Genomic DNA, 21,501 nt, shown 5'->3' with positions numbered 1-21,501 from the left:
TAGCATCATTTCTATTAAGTTTGATAAGCTTCTACCCATGGAGATAACAAAAACAATAACAGGTACATCCATACATTCAGATAACGGCATAAAGTAGATCTGGAGATATATAAATGATCTCCAGGTGGCCAGGCCAGCAGTGGTAATTACTGATAGTGTCTTGCTGGATTGTATCTCTGGCAAATCATATAGAGGCAATTGCTGCTACTTTTCTTACTATGGTCGATATCACTCTTTTTCAATTATAACCATCATCCTTTATAGTCTCTTGCACATAGAGTGCTTTAGTCCATATCGTCTTTCAGCTACTGATGCATCACACTGTAATTGTATTAGTTCATCATAAGAATTTGAAAAGTATTAGCAGCCTCATCGCACTGAGGTTCCTCACGGCCATAAAGATCTGCAGCTGCTGCCTTAGCAAAGGAGTCAGCTTGTTTGTTCCCTCTAGTTATTTCATCCTTCCCACTAGTATGAACCACACATTGTATAACACAATTGTGGTAGGTCTTTAAATAGCAGCAAAAAGATTCATAGTTAATTCACTGTGTTTTATCAGAGTTCCCAAAGAGGTGAGAAACCCATATAGTTTCTATAATTGTCCATTGTCACGAGCTACTCCTAAAGCATAACAAAAGTCCACGTAAATGTTTACAGCAGCACCTGCTGCCAGGATGCAGGCTGTTTGTTAATGTGGAAAGGCTCATCTGCTTGAACAGAACAGGAGGGAAGGGAGCCATGTCGCCTCAGCTGCTATGAGGTGCCCACACTGCATATCCACTAAATATTTTCCCAGTATCCCATCTTGAGGAAAAGCCAAGGAAAACTGACAGCTGGGTTTACATCAGGTGCCGTTTTACAAGAGACTGAATTAAAATTGTACAAGTTCTTAAGTATAGTTCGGGAACAATTATTTAAAATAAACTGTGTAACCAATGGTGCTAGTGGCTGTGGGGGTGGGAACTCATATCAAATTTGCCAAGGCACTTTTAAGCCCAGTGGCCAGGCTGTCCGCAAACAAAATATACCCAAACTGGACATCTCCATCTTCTACCCTTACCGTGTCCTTCCTCCAGTTTCCATGTTTGTTGAATCTAAGGACTGTAAACCATTTATTTCTAACAATGCTGTTCAAAACAAAAACAATACCTGTGGGTCACATGAGCCAAAGGCATATCAAGCAGGTAATGTTAAAACTAAGTTTACAGTAAACTTGTAAGCAGAAGTTAATCATTTTCATTAAATTTAAAACAAATTTATAAGTTAAAATGACATTCAAGTTGTATCGGACAATGTACAATATTACCCAGAGGCTATAGTGGAGCAATTTAGAAAGTCTCACACAATAATAATTTTGCTCCTTTGATGTTGTAATTGCTTTTAGTAATATTGTAAAACACACACAATTTCACTTCACTCTTCTTATCTCACACAAGAAACAGTATGCTTTTTCCTTTAACTCAGGTTGCAACTTATTTGCAGTACCATTTATTAAAACAGTCGGTCCTGCTTCTACACAACTCACGACTGTGTGCCTAGGCATAGCTCAAATACCATCTATAAATTTGCTGATGATACAACCACTGCTGGTAGAACGTCAGATGGAGACAAGAGGGGTTACAGGAGCGAGATATACCAGCTAGTTGTGTGGTGTCGCAGCAACAACCTTACGCTCAATATCTGTAAGACCGAAGAGCTGATTGTGAAATTCAGGAAGAGTAACATAAAGGATCATGAGCCAATCCTCACAGAGGGATCAGAAGTGAAAAGAGTGAGCAATTTCAAGTTCTTGAGTGTCAAGATCTCTGAGGACCTAACCTGGTCCCAGCATGTTGATGCAGCCATGAAGAAGGCAAGATAGCGGCTATGTTTTATTAGGAGTTTGAGGAGATTTGGTTTGTCACCTAAAACATTCAAACTCATACAGACTTACCGTGGAGGGCATTTAGACAGGCTGCCTCACAATCTGCTATGGGGGGGAGAGCGGAGTAATGGCACAGGATCGAAACAAGCTACAGAATGTTGTTAAATTAATCAGCTCTATCTTGCGTACTAGCCTCCGCAGGATCAAAGACATCTTCAAGGAGCGGTGCCTCAGAAAAGTGGCATCTATTATTAAAATCCCCATCACCCAGAACATGCCCTCTTTACATTGTTACCGTCTGGAGGGAGGTACGGAAGCCTGAAGGCAGACATTCTTCCCCTCTGCAATACAATTCCTAAATAGACATTGAACCCATGAACACTACCTCACTTTTTTATATTACTTCTGTTTATGCAGTATTTTTAATTTAACTATTTAATATACATATATATTCTTACTGTAATTGACTTATTTATTGTTTTCTTAGAGCTCCTATTAGATCAGTTCAAGGTAAATTTAAATCAACATATCACCCATCCCCTCTGTACCCCTCCACCTCCCGTCTCCAATAGTGCTATCAGGAGTTTCCGCCTATGCCAGGGTACCAGATGATGCCAACCTCACCAAGTACTCAAGAGGTACCACATGAAGTGGTCTTTGTGGAAACCGTACCTGGAGAAGGCAGGAGTACAGCAGGTTATTATCATCCAGTTTATGCTCACATTCTGAGGGTAATTGCTTCTTTTCAAACACTAAGGTAGACACTGTTGTACTTTGCCTTCTTTAACTTGTACTGCGTATGTTAATCAAAATGGCTTCTTTGTTTGTTAAAGGTAAAACTGCTTCTTTGTTATGCTAACTGGTGAGAGGGCATTTTCTTGCAGAGCATTCTCGAAGCTTCTCGCAGCTTGGTTAGGTTAAAATTGCCGATAACAGGGATTGTATTCATTTATTAACCAATTAGGTTGGATGTTATTTTCTCTTGTGGATCTAGGAGCTGGATTTCGCGGTCTTTTCAGGAGTCGGGGAGAAGATGCCGAAGAAGGTGGAGGTGTGCCGCACTGCTCGGTTGACCACTTCGGGCGGTCCCAGGTGCGGGGTCGTGGAGGACGGAGGAGAGCGAAGAGGGGTCAGACGATTCGATGGTTGAGCTCCAACGATGTGCACGAATTGACTGAACTCTGATAAGTTTTGGCGCCTTTTCTTTATTTTATTTTCTTTCATATATACTGTATCGTTATTAATCACTTAGTTCTAGTAAGATTTATAAAGCGTATTCTGTAACTGTACCTGGCTTGATCTTGACATTGTGTGTGCGACGTTGCATTAGTGTGTATTCCACAGCATCCACGTATACGGGAGGCGGGGTTTGGCGGGAGGCTGAACTTTTCCCCCTAGACATATACCAGTCTGTCACGTAAGCGTTACAAACTTTTGTTCACTGTCTCTGCTTTCTTTACAAGATTTAGCTAACCATTTTTGCATTTCACATCTAATTTGAACAATCACAGGCTACTCTACAGTCTTATCACATTTTCCGTTCTCTAACAACATCTCAGCAGACACTCACTTAGCCAATTCCACCCATACAATATACTTCTCAACATACGTAATGCTTTCTGGTCGGTAATACACAATCAGGCATGCTGCTGGAGTCCTTTAGAGGTCTGGTTCTGAGGACTTTCACGCACGCACACACAGCCATGTATGCACACAGCCACACACATTGAAGAATTCCTTTTTTAATCCAAACACTTACTGTGTTCTTGCAAGATCCAACCCAAACCAGGGCAACTTCTTATTTACTTCTACTCACGTTGGATCCAATCTAGACTGGGGAAACTTCTTGTCTCTCATTTAAGGAGATCCTGTGCAATCTGACACAGCCAGGATACCTTCCTTTTTGATGTACTCCCCCAGGACCTGACCCGGACTGAGGCACCCTGTTTCTTTTATGCCGCAGTCTTCCTATGTTGCGGAATAAAGTGTTAGCATAACTTGACTGCTTCACACAGAAGGAAATTTACATTCCAACAGCAGTCACAGTCTTCTGCTCAAATATCAGCTGCATATGATTTAGGACTGATCAGCTATCATAGATGAACTCCTTTCTCCCGTATAACAAAGTCAATGGTTAGCCATCCCGGCGGAACATCCAAGTAACTGTCGATAACAATTAACTGGACACGAGCACTCGGTCCTTAACCATACTTCATTTTACCTGTAAAATGCACAACAGAACAGCATAGCCCCTCTCACCACACAGTACTGAAGTCCGAACCAAGTAATACTATTGACCAGCAGTTACAGATATTGACATCTGGTAAACTGTGTATATTTGAAATCCTTACTTGCAAGAACAATCACCATTCAAAATATAAGTGTCACAAGTCAATAGAAACTACATTTTCAATCTCTCCCTTTCCCAGTGGAGATGCCCTCCTGCTTCAAAACATCCACCGTTGTTCCCGTACCTAAAAAGACCAAGGTAACATGTCTGAACGACTGGCGTCCTGTCACACTTACCTCAATAATAAGTAAATGCTTTGAGAGGCTGGTCAAGGATTACATCTGCAGCATGCTACCACCCACACTGGACCCCTACAATTCACCTACCAACACAACCGATCGACAGATGACACAATAGCCACAGCTCTACACACCGTCCTTACACATCTGGAGAAGAGGGACGCTTATGTGTGAATGCTGTTCTTGGACTACAGTTCAGCATTCAACACCATAATTCCTTCCAGGCTTGATAAGAAGCTCAGAGACCTTGGTCTTCATCCTGCCTTGTGTAGCTGGATCTTGGACTTCCTGTCAGATCTCTGGCAGGTGGTAAGGGTGAGTTTCCTCACCTCTGTCCCTCTGACCCTCAATACAGGTGCCCCTCAGGGCTGTGTACTAAGCCCATTCTTTAACTCTCTGTATCCATGACTGTGTCGCCATCCACAGATCCAATCTCCTAATTAAATTTGCTGACAACACTACAATGATTGGCCTAATCTCCAATAAGCCTACAGAGAGGAAATCATCACCCTGACACAGTGGTGTCAAGAAAACAACCTCTCCATCAATGTCGCAGAAACAAAGGAGCTGGGGTCAGTTGTGCTGTGAGGATTACATTCCTTGACTTCTCTAGTGCCTTTAACACCATCCAGCCCAAGATCTTAAGGCACAAACTAACGGAGATGGGAGTAGACTCTCACATGGTGGATTGGATAGTGGACTACTTGACAGATAGACCTCAGTATGTGCGGTTGGGAGACTGTAGGTCTGACACGGTGGTCAGCAGCACAGGAGCGCCACAGGGGACCGTGCTCTCTCCGGTCCTGTTCACCCTGTACACATCAGACTTCCAATATAACTCGGAGTCCTGCCATGTGCAGAAGTTCGCTGATGACACAGCCATAGTGGGGTGTGTCAGGAATGGACAGGAGGAGGAGTATAGGAAACTGATACAGGACTTTGTGATATGGTGCAACTCAAACTACCTGCGTCTCAATATCACCAAGACCAAGGAGATGGTGGTGGACTTTAGGAGATCTAGGCCTCATATGGAGCCAGTGATCATTAATGGAGAATGTGTGGAGCAGGTTAAGACCTACAAGTATCTGGGAGTACAGTTAGACGAGAAGCTAGACTGGACTGCCAACACAGATGCCTTGTGCAGGAAGGCACAGAGTCGACTGTACTTCCTTAGAAGGTTGGCGTCATTCAATGTCTGTAGTGAGATGCTGAAGATGTTCTATAGGTCAGTTGTGGAGAGCGCCCTCTTCTTTGTGGTGGCGTGTTGGGGAGGAAGCATTAAGAAGAGGGACGCCTCACGTCTTAATAAGCTGGTAAGGAAGGCGGGCTCTGTCGTGGGCAAAGTACTGGAGAGTTTAACATCGGTAGCAGAGCGAAGGGCGCTGAGTAGGCTACGGTCAATTATGGAAAACTCTGAACATCCTCTACATAGCACCATCCAGAGACAGAGAAGCAGTTTCAGCGACAGGTTACTATCGATGCAATGCTCCTCAGACAGGATGAAGAGGTCAATACTCCCCAATGCCATTAGGCTTTACAATTCAACCGCCAGGACTTAAGAACTTTTTAAAAGCTATTATTAATGCTTTTTGAGATAGTGATTTAGATGCATATCATATTTTTTTTACTGAGTTAAGTATTGTATGTAATTAGTTTTGCTACAACAAGTGTATGGGACATTGGAAAAAAAGTTGAATTTCCCCATGGGGATGAATAAAGTATCTATCTATCTATCTATCTATCTATCTATCTATCTTTGGACTACAGGAGGAATGGAGATAGGGTAGCCCCTATTGACATCAATGGATCTGGGGTTGAGAGCGTGAACAACTTTAAGTTCCTCGGCATAAACGTCACCGAGGATCTCACCTGATCTGTACATACCAGCAGTGCAGTGAAAAAGGTACAACAGCGCCTCTTTTACCTCAGACGGTTGAAGAAGTTTGGTGTGGGCCCCCAAATCCTAAGAACTTACTATAGGGGCACAATTGAGAGCATCCTGACTGGCTGCATCATACTGACTGCCCAGTGTGGGAACTGTACTTCCCTCAATCGCAGGACTCTGTAGCATAAAAGCTAGGACCAGCAAGCTGCGGGACAGCTTCTTCCACCAGGCCATCAGACTGCTTAACTCATGCTGATGCAACTGTATTTCTAAGTTATATAGACTATCCTGTTGTACAGACTATTTATTATAAATTACTATAAATTGTACATTGCACATTTAGGTAGAGAAGTAACGTAAAGATTTTTACTCCTCGTGTATACGAAGGATGTAAGTAATAAAGTCAATTCAATACAAGCTGACAACTGATGATACTTTGAAGTTAGTAAAGCAGTTGTCCCTTAGTTTGTGATCTAGTCACCAGCAAAAGAAAATCTGAAGATGCTCGAAATCTGAGTAACACGCACAAAATGCTGGAGAAACTCAGCAGGCCAGGCAGCATCGGTGGAAGAGTTGACGTTTCATCAGGACTGGAGAGAAAAAGAAAGGTGAGCAGTCAGAGTAAGAAAGAGGGGGGAGGGGAGAGAGAAACACAAGGTCAGAGGTGAAACTGTGAGGGGGTGGGGTGAAGTAAAGAGCTGGGAAGTTGATTGGTGAAAGATATACAGGGCTGGAGAAAGGGGAATCTAATAGGAGAGGACAGAAGGTCATGGGAGAAAGAAAGAGCAGGGAGGAACACCAGAGGGAGGCAATGGGTAAGCAAGGAGATAAGGTGAGAGGGGAAAAGGGGGATAGGGAATGGTGAAGGAGATGAGGGGCTATTACCAGAAGTTCGAGAAATTGGTGTTCTTGCCACCATCAGGTTGGAGGCTACCCAGACGGGGAGGGATGAATGGACAAGGGAGTAGCATAGGGAGCAATCCTTGTGGAAGGCAGAAAGTGGGGGGGGGGGGCAAAGATGTGCTTGATTGTGGGATCCCATTGGAGATGGTGGAATTTGCAGAGAATTATGTGTTCAACATGGAGACTGGTGGGCTGGTAGGTGAGGACAAGACAAACCCTATCCCTGGTAGGGTGGCGGAACGATGGTGTGAGAGCAGATGTGTGTGAATGGAAGAGATGCGGTTGAGGACAGTGTAGGTGGGCAGTGTAGAAGCCCCTTTCTTTGAAGAAGGAGGACATCTCCTTCATTCTGAAATGACAAGCCTCACCCTGAGAACAGATGCAGTGAGATGGAGGAATTGAGAGAAGGGGATGGTGTCTTCACAAGTAACAAGGTGGGAAGAGGTATAGTCCAGTAGCTGTGAGAATCTGTGTGTTTATCATAGACATCAGTCTCCAAAGATAGAGACAGAGAGAACAAGAAAGGGGAGGGAGGTGTCAGAAACGGTCCAGGTAAATTTGAGGGCAGGGTGGAAGTTGGAGGCAAAGTTGATTAAGTCAATCAGCTCAACACGGGTGCAGGAAGCAGCATCAATTAAGTCGTCGATGTAGCGCAGGGAAAGTGGAGAACGGTCACCAGTGTAGGCTTGGAATATAGACTGGTTCACATAGCTGACAAAAAGGCAGGCATTGCTGGGACCCATGCGAGTGTCCATGGCTACGTCATTAGTTGGTGTGTGTATTTTGCATCTCTCTGTTTTTATATTCTTATCTTAAGGTGGCTCTAAGAATCTACTATGCTTTTCAAAGACCTTTCTTGTCTGGGCTGTTTGCACCCAATCTGAGATTTACAAGGATATTGCCTGGATTGGGGGGCAGGCCTTATGAGAACAGGTTGAGTGAACTCGGCCTTTTCTCCTCAGAGCAACGGAGGATGAGTGGTGACCTGGTAGAGGTGTGCAAGATAATGAAAGGCATTGATCGTGTGGATAGTCAGAGGCTTTTTCCCAGGGCTGAAACGGCTAGCCTGAGAGGGCACAGTTTTAAGGTGCTTGGAAGTAGGTACAGAGGAGATGTCAGGGGTACATTTTTTACACAGGGAGTGGTGAGTGTGTGGTATTGCCTGCCGGCAGCGGTGATGGAGGCGGATACGATAGGGTCTTTTAAGAAACTCCTGGATAGGTATACAGAACTTAGAAAAATAGAGGGCTATGGGTAAACCTAGGCAGTTCTAAGGTAAGGACATGTTTGGCACAGCTTTGTGGGCCCAAGGGCCTGTATTGTGCTGTAGGTTTTCTATGTTTCTAAAATGTCCACAGGGACCCCCTACACATTCTGTGCCATTCCCTCCTCTTGATTCTGCCTCCAGGCAAGAGGTATAGAAGCACAAAGACCCACTGCTCAAGCTACACTATCAGCTTCTTCCCCACTGCCATCAGGTTCTGGAACAGACCTGAAAAACTTTAACGCTAACTTCGGCTTTCTTTTGTCTTACTCTCTCAATCTTGCGTTAGTGTCATTCATTATTTTATTGTTTATTTTGTACACATGTAAATAATGTACAATTTATAATACTAGATATAGTTTATTTTAATATAAATTTGTCCTCATCTTGTAATATACTGTGCTGTGTAAAGTAAATTTTCATGCACTTAAACCCCACGTATGTATGCCTATAACAACAATAAACTTGAGCTTGCACTTGAATTTGTACCTCTGACATACTGAATTCTAAACGTTAACCATCCTCTACCTGAAGAAATTAGCCTTGTTCTGAGATTAGGCTCCTTGATCCTAGGCCCCTCAACAAAAGGATCCATCAGCTGTTTCAGACTCTGTCACGCCCTTTAAGAATTGTGTAAGTTTCAGTGATAACTACTCTCATTCTCTATAGAGTCTATCGAGTACACCTTGTCTTCCTAAAGAGCAAGCCTGCCATCCACAGAGATGACCTGAGGGGTGACAGTCTCAGGTTCCTAGGAGTGAGCATTATCAATAACCTGTCCTGGTCCAATCATGTGGACACCATAACCAAGACAGCTCACCAGCGCCTCTACTTCCTCAGGAGGCTAAAGAAATTTGGCATGTCCCCTTTGACCCTCCCCGATTTTTATAGGTGTGCAATGGAAAGCATCCCGTCCAGATGCATCCCAGCTCGGCATGGCAAATGCAATGCCCAGAACTAGAAGAAGCTGCAGAATTGTGGACACAGCTCAGCATAACAAGGAAACCAGCCTCCTCCCCTCGGTGGACTCTGTCTACCTTTCTCATTGCCCCTGTAAAGCAGCCAACAAAATCAAAGATCCCGCCTATCCCAGTCATTCTCTGTTCTCCTTCTCCCATCAGGCAGAGATACAAAATCCTGAAAACTATTTCTCAGCTGCAGGGCGTCAGCTATCCTGCTGATGTAAAACTGTTGAATGGTTCCCTTGAACAATCAGATGGACTCTTGGCCGCACAATCTACCTTAATATGGCCTTGCTGGATATTGTCTGCACTTCCTCTGTAATTCTAGCACCTTAATCTACATTCTATTACTACTTTCCCTTGTACTAACTCAGTACACTGTTGTACTGAAATGATCGGCATGGATTACATGCAAAACAGTTTTCACTGTACCTCAGTACCTGTGACAATAATTCATTGGTAACTTGGCTTATTATTGTCACAGGTAGCAACTTACCAATTTATTGCTAAATAGTTGGGCCATATTTGTCAACCTCCAATCACCAGGAGTAATTTCAGAATCTATAGAACTTTGGAAAATGATAAACAGAATGCCAGCTATCTCTATAGGCAACTCTTTCAAACTTCTTGAATACAAGATCTTGAAATATATTGGCTGTTGAACTCACCAATGTCTCCAATAATATTTTTTAATAAATCATTTTTTTCTTTATTTCCACATTCTTGCCAACCCTCAGCTATCTAGTACTTTTGAGAGGTATTATAATCAAAGTATTTGTTAATTGCTATTTCCCTAACCACTTCCCACCCCATTAAAATTTAGAGATATTCACTACTTAATCTTTTTTAACTTTCATGCTGTTCATAGGGCCTCTGAAACATATTGAAATACTCAGTCAAGATGTCAATACTACAGCAAAAATTATTCTGAAGGATCTCCAAGGACTTGACCTAAAAAAGATTTTAGTACCATTTAAGTTGCAGAGGGTGGAGAGGAGAGGGGGAATGTCTGAATAAGAGGCAGAATAAGGTTGTCAAGGTAACAATTACTTTAGAAAATGATAGTTGGAGATAGAAACAAGGAAGGTGCAGACACATCCTTGGAGATAGAAAAAAAAAGAGAAGGGTAGTTATCTAAAATTGAAGAATTTAATATTGAGTTGCAGAGGCTACAATGTGCACGAACTGAGGGTGACACTATGTTTCCCAAGCTTTCACTGGGTGTCATTGGGACAATGTAGGAACCAGTTTCAGAGAAGTCAGAATTGGAATGGGATGGAGTTTAAGGGAACTGGAAACTCGGGATTTCCCTTGCACACTGAATTGAAGTGATTTCTCCACCATGAGCAGTGGTGCCATGTAGCAGTGCAAGTAGAGGTACAAGTGAGTGACTGGTTGATCTGTCAGGACCAGTTAGGTTCTCACATGGTGGGAAGTGAAGTGCAGATTTTGCATCTGCTGCAAATGTATGAGAGAATGCCCCGAGAGGGGAGATGGAGGCGTGCACTAGGAAAACACAAAGGAAATTCTCCCTTCAGAGGACCAGATTATGAGGGAGAGATGCATCACCTGGTGGTGGAATCACAATGGAGATGGAGGAAATTGCGCAGAATAAAGCATTGAATTTCAAGGTCAGTGGTTAGAGGGTGATGATGAAGGGAAAACCTCTTCTACGTTGTGGCTCGGAGGAGAGGAGTTGAGAGCAGAAGTGCCAGAGTTGAGAAACTCTATCAAATGTGACGGAGGTGAAGCCACAGTAAAGAAAAAGAAAGATTTTAAAGACAATGTTGTGGTAAGCTGCATGATTAGAATAGATTTGACAGAAAGTGGAGAACAAGGAGAATAGAATTTAGGCACAGTATAAGGAAGCAAAGTCAAAATACTTATGAAAGTCAGCGGTATCATGAAAAAGAGAACCCCCCCCCCCCCCATTTTTACCCCAACTTTTGGATGCTCTGTATTGATGAACTGGGCTGAATGGTCTGTTTCCATGTTGTATTACTCAATGGCTCTACGTCCAAGACACTAAATAGTCAGGATAGTGTTATGAAATTTAGTCATTTCTATAATATAAAAAATGTGGTGATCAATAGCAGGATGCTATAAAGACACGATCAATGAATAAACTGTGTTGCTATAGCAGCTGGCTGAGGACTATTCTGGGAAGAACGATGGATCTAACCAGGTGAGAGCATGACCAAATCGAGCAGGAAACCCTCTGTTTAATGCAATTCTGCCTGATCTCTTCTTTTTAGCCTCAATCATATCCCAAACCTGACCCACCCTCCTTGTCTGATCCTCTACGTAATCCAGAGCTATTCCTACCTTATCCTTAAAAGTATTCACTGTCTCAGCTTCTGTGGAGATTTCTAAAAAGAAACATTCCTTGGAGCATTTTATATGCTTGCCACCCCCCCCCCCCCCAAGTCTGAAAATACACCCCTTAGTGCAAGACACCACTTGCAGGACATATATCGTCTCAACTTCTAGCCTGTGAAGATTCTAAATGATGTTATCAGAGATAAATGGTTTTCCACCTAAAAGACTAACTCTGTTTCTCTTTCCACAGATACTGCCCGGCATGGTGAGAGGTTTCAGTATTCTCTGTTTTCATTTCAGAATTCCATCATCTGCATTTTGTATTGCATCGCAGTCCCAGTGCCACTAATTGCCTCTCACATCCCACAGCAATGCATCTACCTACATGGGCTCAGGGATGTGCGCGCGAGCACACACACACACACACTTACTTTGCAAAGTAACACTAATGCCCACAGGAGACACACAGAACAGCTTCAAATTCAGTTCAAGCTGGTTGTCAAGGGAATCATTGGTTAAGTGGAAACACCATCTCTTCAAATAAACAATGAAAGTTGCTGCTTTGAGCTGAGACTGAGGACTGTGGCAACGGATTCAGCTGGGCACAAAGGCATTGCTTTATTTTTCAGACAACCCCCATATTCCAAGGGTATGAATCTCTGGAAAATTGTCCATATGATGATTTTCCATGAAGTGACACCTTGTTGACTGTGTATGCGTCCAGAAGTGAGAACTGAATATGAAATTAAAATTGACACATACATTCCATGGGTGCGATCTTTGTTCCGTATCTCAGATTTTCTGCAAGAGTGAACTTCTGAACTGCCTGAAGAAGTGATTTTGATGATAAGACCATAAGGTAGGAGCAGAATTATGCTATTCGGCCCACTTGAGTCTGCTCCGCCATTCAATCATAGCTGATTTTCCTCAATCCCATTCTCATGCCTTTGACCCATGATTCTTACCCCCTTACCATTCAAGAACCTTTTATCTCTGCCTTAAAGACACCCAATGACTTGGACTCCACAGCCCTCTGTTTCAAGAAATTCCATAGATTCACCAGCCTTTAGTAGAATAAATTCCTTCTCCCCTTATTTTAAAAGACACTCCTTTATTCTAAAACTGTGCCCTCAGGTCCTAAACTCATTTTTTGATGTAAGCATCCTCTATATTGACAAAGTATTGATAAATTGGAAAACTATAGACTGCAGAGTGCCATCCAGATAAATATTCCTGACTACACTGTTTTAATCCTCACCATACTCTCTGCAGTGTCTTGCACCATGGGTCACTTTACAAAGAGTCAGGTAACAAAGTTGAGCACTTCAATCACCCCTGGGAGAATCGACTTACAAGCGGATATTCAACCTAAACAATTTATGGGAGAATGTTCCATCTTTAAAATGGTATGACTGTTTTTCTGTTAAAGATCTTTTTGTTTGGTTTTGTGTAAAAGCGGATAGGTTGCTCAGTGCTGACATCTCATTCAATCTTTGCCAGGCTTCATATTAAGCATTGCTGTAGTCCTCTTGCAGCCCGTCACAGGTGAGGAACACTGTCCTAATTCATGCTCTATCCCTGATACAAGACACTTTGTTCAACTTCCCTTCCAACCCTGAGTGGATGCCACTCAAACATTATTTAAGAAGTGCAGGTGCTCCCCAGTTTAGGGCTGCCCAATCTGTACATACAGATGAGTGTTTGGGAGACCAGTGGGAGGGAAACGCCAACTGCTGTAGGGCTGCATGCACGTTCTGCCATGTGGAAACTTGGTTCAGGGCCACATTTCTGACTTGCAATCTGCCCTGGTTATGAACAGTTCCCGTTGTGACTTGGGACCTGTTTTGTAAAATAAGTCACCAGAGAAGAGTACTGGTAGATATAAAGCAGCCCCTTTGGTCAACAAAACAAGATACAGTGGACATCATATGGAAACACTTTCGGTGGAAAATTCTGCCTATGCCAATACTAAACACATTTTATGGCCTAAAGATCAAAGAAATTTCAGGACAATTCAAACAAGTCCATATTTACAATGCCCTCTTGAACTATACATGCAACAGTTTAAAATGTCTGATCTTCCCGCCATCTGTCTTTTTGTCTGAAGCCTGTCGGTCAGAGTTGACCATGGATTTTTGTGTCCCAGCTATCTAGATATGCAAGCCTGGGCAGTCGATATGGAGAGCAAGCTGTTGCTCATGTAGCAAGCTCCCCACTCTCGACACATCCGATGAGCCCAAAGGAATGGCAGAGACCGATACAGTTTGGTACCAGCAGCGATGAAGGAGTTGCCAGTCAGCATTGAACTCAATGTGGGACTGCCTTAGGGACTCCAGCTCAGCTTCAGATTTTACTCCCGAAGCCTTCCCTATGAGTGGGTATAGCCACAAAGCAGTGGAAGTTTGGGATCAGAGTTTTCCTTCTCCTAGATGAGCTGCCAACCATGAGCATGAGCCCCATCTGCCCCAAGCGACTGGTTTTAAGTCGCCAGTAACTGCTTTTGCCCCTTCTCCTGTCAGTAGAAACAGTTCCACCAGGCTTGGTAGCTAAGCCACACGTGAAGGCCAGGAGCTGGACTTGGTGGTCAGAGGCTATTTGAGGCACACGCCATTGGGAGCATTTAATAGATAGTGGGAGCTTGTCCCCATTACCATCCCTGGTTATAACAACCCTTAAGGCTCCATTACACCCAAAACTACTGTTAATCATCTGTTGCATCCATGCAATAAAATGTTGATTGGATGCATATATATTGCAGTCAATCAGCTAAGTGCCTGTGTCCTGGCCTGCCTGGTCTATGAACCTATTGTCAGAGCTGCATTAAAATCAAATCCACAATCCATATTCAGATCACGAGGACTGTGACCAAAGCTATCTGCTAAATGTGCTAAACCTAAAAATCACTCCAACACAGCCCACCAAGTCATGCTTGCTAGCTGAACAAACTATTCAATTAAGTTAATGGACCACCTAACCTAACTCAGTCAAGAGACATGGCAAAATAGACATAACTTGGAGTGGCACTGAGGGACTGCCACATTCTCTGTGGTGACATTAGTCCCAATTAGTCCAAATCTCTGCCAGCTCAGCTCCTCAACACAAGCACTTATCCAAGTGTTTTTTAAATGATATTATTGTACCTGCCTCACCCACTTCTTGTGGAAATTTATTCACCTCCCTTCGGGTGACCCTTTAGGTCCCTTTTCAATTTTTACCCTCTCACCCTAAACCTAAACTCAATAGTTTTGGACTCCCCTATCCTGGGGAAAAGATTGTTGCCATCTGCCTTAACTATGCCACTCACAACTTTAAGAGTTTCCTTCATTCTCCCTTGCTCCAAGGAAAAGTTGTCCAGATCTGTCAACATCCTCACAAATCTTTTATTTTTGACTAATGATTTCTTTCCTATACGATTACTAAGCAGAATACTCCATGTTCAGCCTCCCCATCGTCTTGTACAACTAGTGACACAGAGCCTGATTTCCCAATAATATGTTCCGTTCACATTGCTATTTGCACATTGCACATTGCGATTCTCTCACTCACAATTTGACAGTCTTTATTCTAGAACAGTGCTGGTGTGTGGCCAAGTGGCTAAGGCATTGGTCTAGTGATCTGAAGGTCGCTAGCTTGAGCCTCAGCTGAGGCAGCGTGTTGTGTCCTTGGGCAAGGCACTTAACCATACATTGCTCTGCGACGACACCGGTGCCAAGCTGTATTGGCCTCGTGCCCTTCCCTTGGACAACGTCAGTGGCGTGGAGAGGGCAGACTTGCAGCTTGGGCAACTGCCAGTCTCCCATACAACCCTGCCCAGGACTGCGCCCTAGAAACTTTCCAAGGTGCAAATTCATGGTCTCTTGAGACGAACGGGATGCCTATTATTTATTCTAAAATATCTGGCAATAGTTAGGTTCACTTGCTGTAAAGTTCTACATCTGCAGAGGGTGTATTATTGTTGGTGCTTTCCTTTTAATTTTTCCTTGCAGTCCCTGCAGTTTTCCCAACCATTCCAATGCCTTGCAGGAACAGGCTGACCTCCACTAGAACCCAGTTCCTGCATCTCATATTGTGCTGAATGCACCAGGTATTAGATGTGAACCTTTGGCTGTACAGACACTGGCATGTATCGTGAAGGTAGATGGAGTAGGTCAAGATTACCCCAAGCTAGCGATACAAGTGTGAAAACAAATGTGTTTCACGCAGCTGGGACTGTGATGGGTGCCTAGAATTGGCTGCCAGGGGATTTGGTGGAAGCAGATTTGATAGTGGTGTTTAAGAGGCAACCAGATCGACACATGAGTATGCAGGGAATGGAGGGATGCCAATCATAGACAGAACAAAGAGATTTTGTCGTCAGCCTGTGGGATTCTGCGGCTTGCTGTAGAGCATTGGGCTTCTAGTTTTCTCAAGCACCTGTATTCACTCATTATTGTCTTAAAGAGAGTCGTTAAACCATTGTGCTTTCTGATTAACCTAGCCAGTTAATAGTGATTGGCACAGTTTTCCTGCATTCTATAATTATTTAAAGAGGTCCCTTGTCTAATGCCTTAGCGGACTCATTGTGTTGGAGAGAATGGTTTGACTTGTAGTGTCGCACAGTTGCTCCTCTGAGGCTGAAGGGCCTGTTTCCGTACTGAATAATTCTTTGACTTCAATCTCCCATAGCAACAGTGGGATTTAAAGTTGTTGAGAAAATAAATATTGAAGTAAAGTGCTCTTACCAATAATGGTAATTGAGACTACCAGAATAGTAACTGAGATTATCAGATTGTTGTAAGAATAGTCTGGTTCTCTAACATCTTTTCGTGTGGGGGGGGGGTGGTATCTACCATCCTTACCTTGTGTGACCTTTATGCAACTCCAGAACTGTTAATGTGATCAATGGTTACTGGGTGTGTCCCCCCAGTTCAATTATTCAGTCCCCCTGTTCAATTCCGGACTCGACGTGGGCCTGAATTCAAAGGAGTTCAGGAGAATGAGGTGGATTCTCATTCAATCCTATTGGAAACTGAAAGAGTGAATGTGGAGAGGATGTTTCCATTAGTAGGAGAGTCTAGGGTCCGAGAAACACTCAGAATAAAGGGGTGTCCTTTAAAACTGAGATGAGGAGGACTTAGACCATAAAATGATGAGACATAGAAACAGAGGATGGAGAAATTGTGGAATTCATTGCCACAGAGGATGGTGGAGTTAATTAAGAACTTATCAATTGCTGTATTTAAACCAGAGATTTATAGATACTTGATTGATAAAGGGGATAAAAGTTACAGAGAAAAGGTGGGAGAAACTGATTGGAAAAAAAATTAGTCAGGATTGAATGCGGAGTAGACTCAATGGGCTAAATGACCTAATTCTGCTCCTGTATCTTATTGTCATAAAGCCTGGACAATAACTGTGGTCCTCACTAGTCAAAGTAAAGAAGATAAATGTCATCTGGCGGTGAGTTCTTAATGTATCCAACAGTGGTCACAAGATAGTGATGCCGGCATGCTGGACCAACTCATAGCATGCAAGACCCTTTGATGCGTTGCTTAGTGACATGACTGGGTTTTACAAATGCATGTCACTCCTTTTCCAAGTTGTGGGTGGGTGGGGGTGTGTAGTGCTTAGGACAAAGGTCATCCCCCTCACCAAATAGAAGGGTATGTTTTTGTATTCTGTGAATCTAAAGATAATCTTCGTGTTGCTTCAGGCACATGACAGGGCTAGCAAGGAATAAATGTTGTTACTTCCACCTTCATTGTTCCATTTTATTCCCAAATAAATTGGACTTCGATTTTTCATCTTGAAAACTTACAGCTCTGCTATGAGTGCATTCGACAGAAGAAACAGCTTACTGCCAATGACATTATTTTTCAGAAATGATCTTTGCCATTAAGGTAAGAGTCAAAACCAAAGCATTGATATGTCACCTGGGGAATAATCTCCATCACTAATGATTAACTCAGACAAGAATCAACCTACAAAGCTGACTGCATGGTACTCAAAGGGGCTGAGAGCTTCACGGGAAGTTGAGTGACAGAAGCTGGTCATTCCTGGACTCCTGTGCTTTGCTCCGGGAAATCCGCCTCTTCATTCCCACTCCAGCCAGACCAGCAGCAGGATCAGAAACCCCATTCGTTTGAATGGAGGTTCCTGAGCTTGAGATGAAGGAGGACAATGGTAAGTTGTTTTCAATAATTTCTGATGGAATGCCATGTGGACTCTGGCTTCTCCCTCTCTGCAGATGCTGCCTGACCTAATGGGTGTTCCCAGAATTTTGTTATTTGGTCTAATTATTTGTTAGTGTTTTAATGTGACTTTAATTAATAATTATCTTCAGCGCTTAGGTTTTAAAATGTCACTAAAATCAGGAAGGATGAAAATATGTGTAAATAGTGGCCTTAAGTATCGTATAAAAGGTGTGATTGATATAATACGCACTGCGAATGCTGTTAACTATTGTATAGAGAGCATGTGTCATAATATGTACAGGTAGTGCTGGTAACTATGGGATACAGAGCGTATTTGATACAAAGTGTGCAGATCATGCTGGTAACTATTGTGTAGAGTGTCAGATATATAGTCTGTGCAGGTTGTGCTATTAACAATGGTATAAAGATTGTGCTATAATGTGTTCAGATAAAGCTGGTTAACCACAGTGTAGAGAGCGTATTCTAATGTGTACAAGGAATTATGTAGAAAGTATGCATCGTGTAATAGCACAGGTAATGCTTTTAACTATATACAGAGATTGTGTGTGATATAATTTATGCAGAAAGCACTGGTAACTAAGATATGTGATATGATATGATGTGCACAAGGATTGCTGTTAATTATAGTACAGAAGATGTGTGTGAGAAAGTGTGTGTGCTGGAAATTGGCATAATGTACCTATTTTACTGCCTTAATTAACTTTGAATCTTTTGGTGCAATTTTGATGAAACCTATTTACTTATCGTATTTTAATACTTGCCTTTCTCATTAAATTATTTCACTCTCTGTGATCTAAATGTCTCTCCAATCAGGCAGCAAGCACTATTGGATAGGGCACTAGAGGGGTGGGGCCAGAGGATATCCCACTCAGATACCTAACTTTTTCTGGGTAGGCTCTACCGCCTGGACTTGGAAGTAAATTTGTCCAGCCTTCAGACAGGTAGAAAGGCAGTCTTGTTACTCCCTGCGGGATGGGCTTATAGTGAGTCCTGTCTGTTTAAAGTGAAGAATCTTGGGATATCCTTTGAAAAGCACTTTATCAGTGAAACTGCAATAATGTGGCACTCTTAGCTTGAATGGCCAATTTCCTAGACTAGTGGATTTGACTCAGTACTCAAACACACTTATAATCCACTTTTTTTTTGGAGGTGACACTGTAGTCTAAGGCATTTTCCAGTGAATTAGCCGTGTTTAACAGGAGTGTAGAAATAGGGTCCTAATGGTGAGCTTACAGAGAGAGTAGGAAGAGAGGCCCAGTGTTTAAGGAAGGATGGGACTAGGGCTCCAATGAAGTTAAAGGGAGAGTGGGAATAGGATCCCAGCGAATTTCTAGGAAGGGTGGGGATCGGGCCCCAAAAGTTTTTAAAGAACGTGCGATCAGATTCATGGTGAACTTCAACTGAACCCAGGTAGCATCACCCAGTTTTAAAATTTAAGACTTTTGAACAGGTATGCACATAGGAAAGGTTTAAAGCAATCTGGGCCAAACACGTACAAGTGAGAGGTGGTAGGTGTCTTGGGCAGCATGAATGAGATGGGCTGAAAGGCCTGCTTTCCTACTGTATTACTCTATGACTATGATCCAGTGAGCCAGCTGCCAAGACAGAGGAAGTTCTGAGAAAATCAGACTGTGAATTATCAGAGTTTTATCCTTTTTGTTATTTCATGTCTTCAAAATCCACATGGTAGCAGCTCTTTGGCCTGCCAGTTCTTTGATTCTCCTTCAGCTGATTTTTGAATGCCAGCAGGCAGGCCTAATTCTGTGCAAGCTAAGGTCAGCGGTTGATGCTCGCAGCAGCAGTGAGGTAGTGTGCTCAACTTTCCTGGCAGGCTACCGAGGAGCAGGAGGCCAGCCTGCCCCGTCTTCTCCCGTGTGGTGACATATGGCACTGAGAAGCAGGCATGCTGCACTGCTGGGGTGATGGAGATGTGCTAAGCTGATTGAAAGAAATGAATCTTTAATTAGCTGGAATCCACAGTCGGTGAAAAGTGGTGGACAGGTGCACTCTGTGTGAGTTAGTCTGTGCCAGGCAGCAGTAAAGCTGGAATAAGTGTCCTTGACAGTACAAGAACCAGAAGGGTCTCGCTGTGGAGTTTCAAGCCTTCGATTCAACAGCACAGCCTTGGCTAGCTTAAGGAAAGGGCGCTTGAAGGAGATCTCAAACCTAGTGTACTGGGTTGCAGTGATCGCTGCCCTCGTATACACTTCTGAGGCAACGGAGAGGTACCATCATTACTGTCTTCACAAAGCCCTCTAAACCACCGTCAGGATAAACAAACAAGAATCGCTGTTGGGCTACTGTTTTTAATAAAATTAGTTGACTGCTGTGGATAAACTGCATCAGTTGTCCATCTGATACCAGATTCCTAAAACAATCAGTTAATTCTGAGATTTCTCAAAGTGAGAGATTACCAAGGAAAGGATTCAAGGACCTTCAATCAACTTTTTCTTCAAATGGCCAAATTGAGTGCAGTCTGTTACCATGTTCATAAATATGGTGAAATACAAGTACAATGGAAAAACTTGCTTGCACCAGTATATTTACAGGTATATATGTCCAGACAAAAACAGATCCTATGGTACAGTACAAAGGTCTTGGGCACATATATATAACTAGACTGCCTAAGACTTTTGCAAAGTACTGTAATAAATTTTACAAATTGCACTGCATCGCTGCCGCGAAAGTAAAGACAAATTTCATGTCTGATTCTGATATGAATCTCTATTGTGGGCTGAGAGCGGAAAGGGGGCAGGGAGAGAGGAATCATGGATGGGAAAAGGAGAAAGGGGGGGTGAGAAGCATCAGAGAGACGTACTGTAATGATCAATAAACCAATTGTTTGGAATCAAATAACCTTGCCTGGTGTTTCAGGGCTGGGTGTGTCTGCACCCACGCTACCTGCACCATGCCCCACTGCAGGCACTCCTTCTCTGCTAGTGGTCACACACCCTTCCTCCAACACTCCACCATCACCATTTGCTGCCGCCAGATTTACAAACTCACTCTCCATTGCACGTTGACAAATACAGTCCTGTGCAGAAGTCTTAGGCGCCTAGCTATACATATGTGCCTCAGACTTTTGCACAATACTCTATATCTGTCATAAATTGTGCAGATGTTAGAAAAACAGTGGAAAAAGAAGACTGTGCAAAACAAGACATTAGTGCAAAGACAGAGTCGGAGACAGTCCCATGGAAGTGCAAGAGGTGGTCTATGGTGTTCCATTGCTGAGGTAGTGATTATGGTTCAGATTTCAATATAAATCTATAATCAAAGTACATATTATTTGCTATCTCCAACCCTGAGATTCACTTTCTTGCGGGCAGTAATGTATGGACCTATTTCTTTTAGAGCAATGACCCCCCTCCCCTTAGCACTGTGTATTGATCTGTTATCTGCACATGCGCTGTTGTTTATGCACGCACGTTGTTCTCTCTCTCTCATTGCAACACACTAGTTAAAGCCATCTCCTGCATGCATGCTTTAATTTAATTGATATGTAGTTGTGCACAGACACAACAATTTGGCGGAGTATGAACCTGAATGTCAGAAAATATCATGAACTGCAGCGCCAGTTA

This window comes from Hemitrygon akajei, chromosome 9, assembly GCF_048418815.1.
Source record: "Hemitrygon akajei chromosome 9, sHemAka1.3, whole genome shotgun sequence".
Classification (NCBI taxonomy): domain Eukaryota; kingdom Metazoa; phylum Chordata; class Chondrichthyes; order Myliobatiformes; family Dasyatidae; genus Hemitrygon; species Hemitrygon akajei.
The sequence above is the reverse complement of the archived record's forward strand: the minus strand, read 5'-3'. Positions refer to the sequence as shown.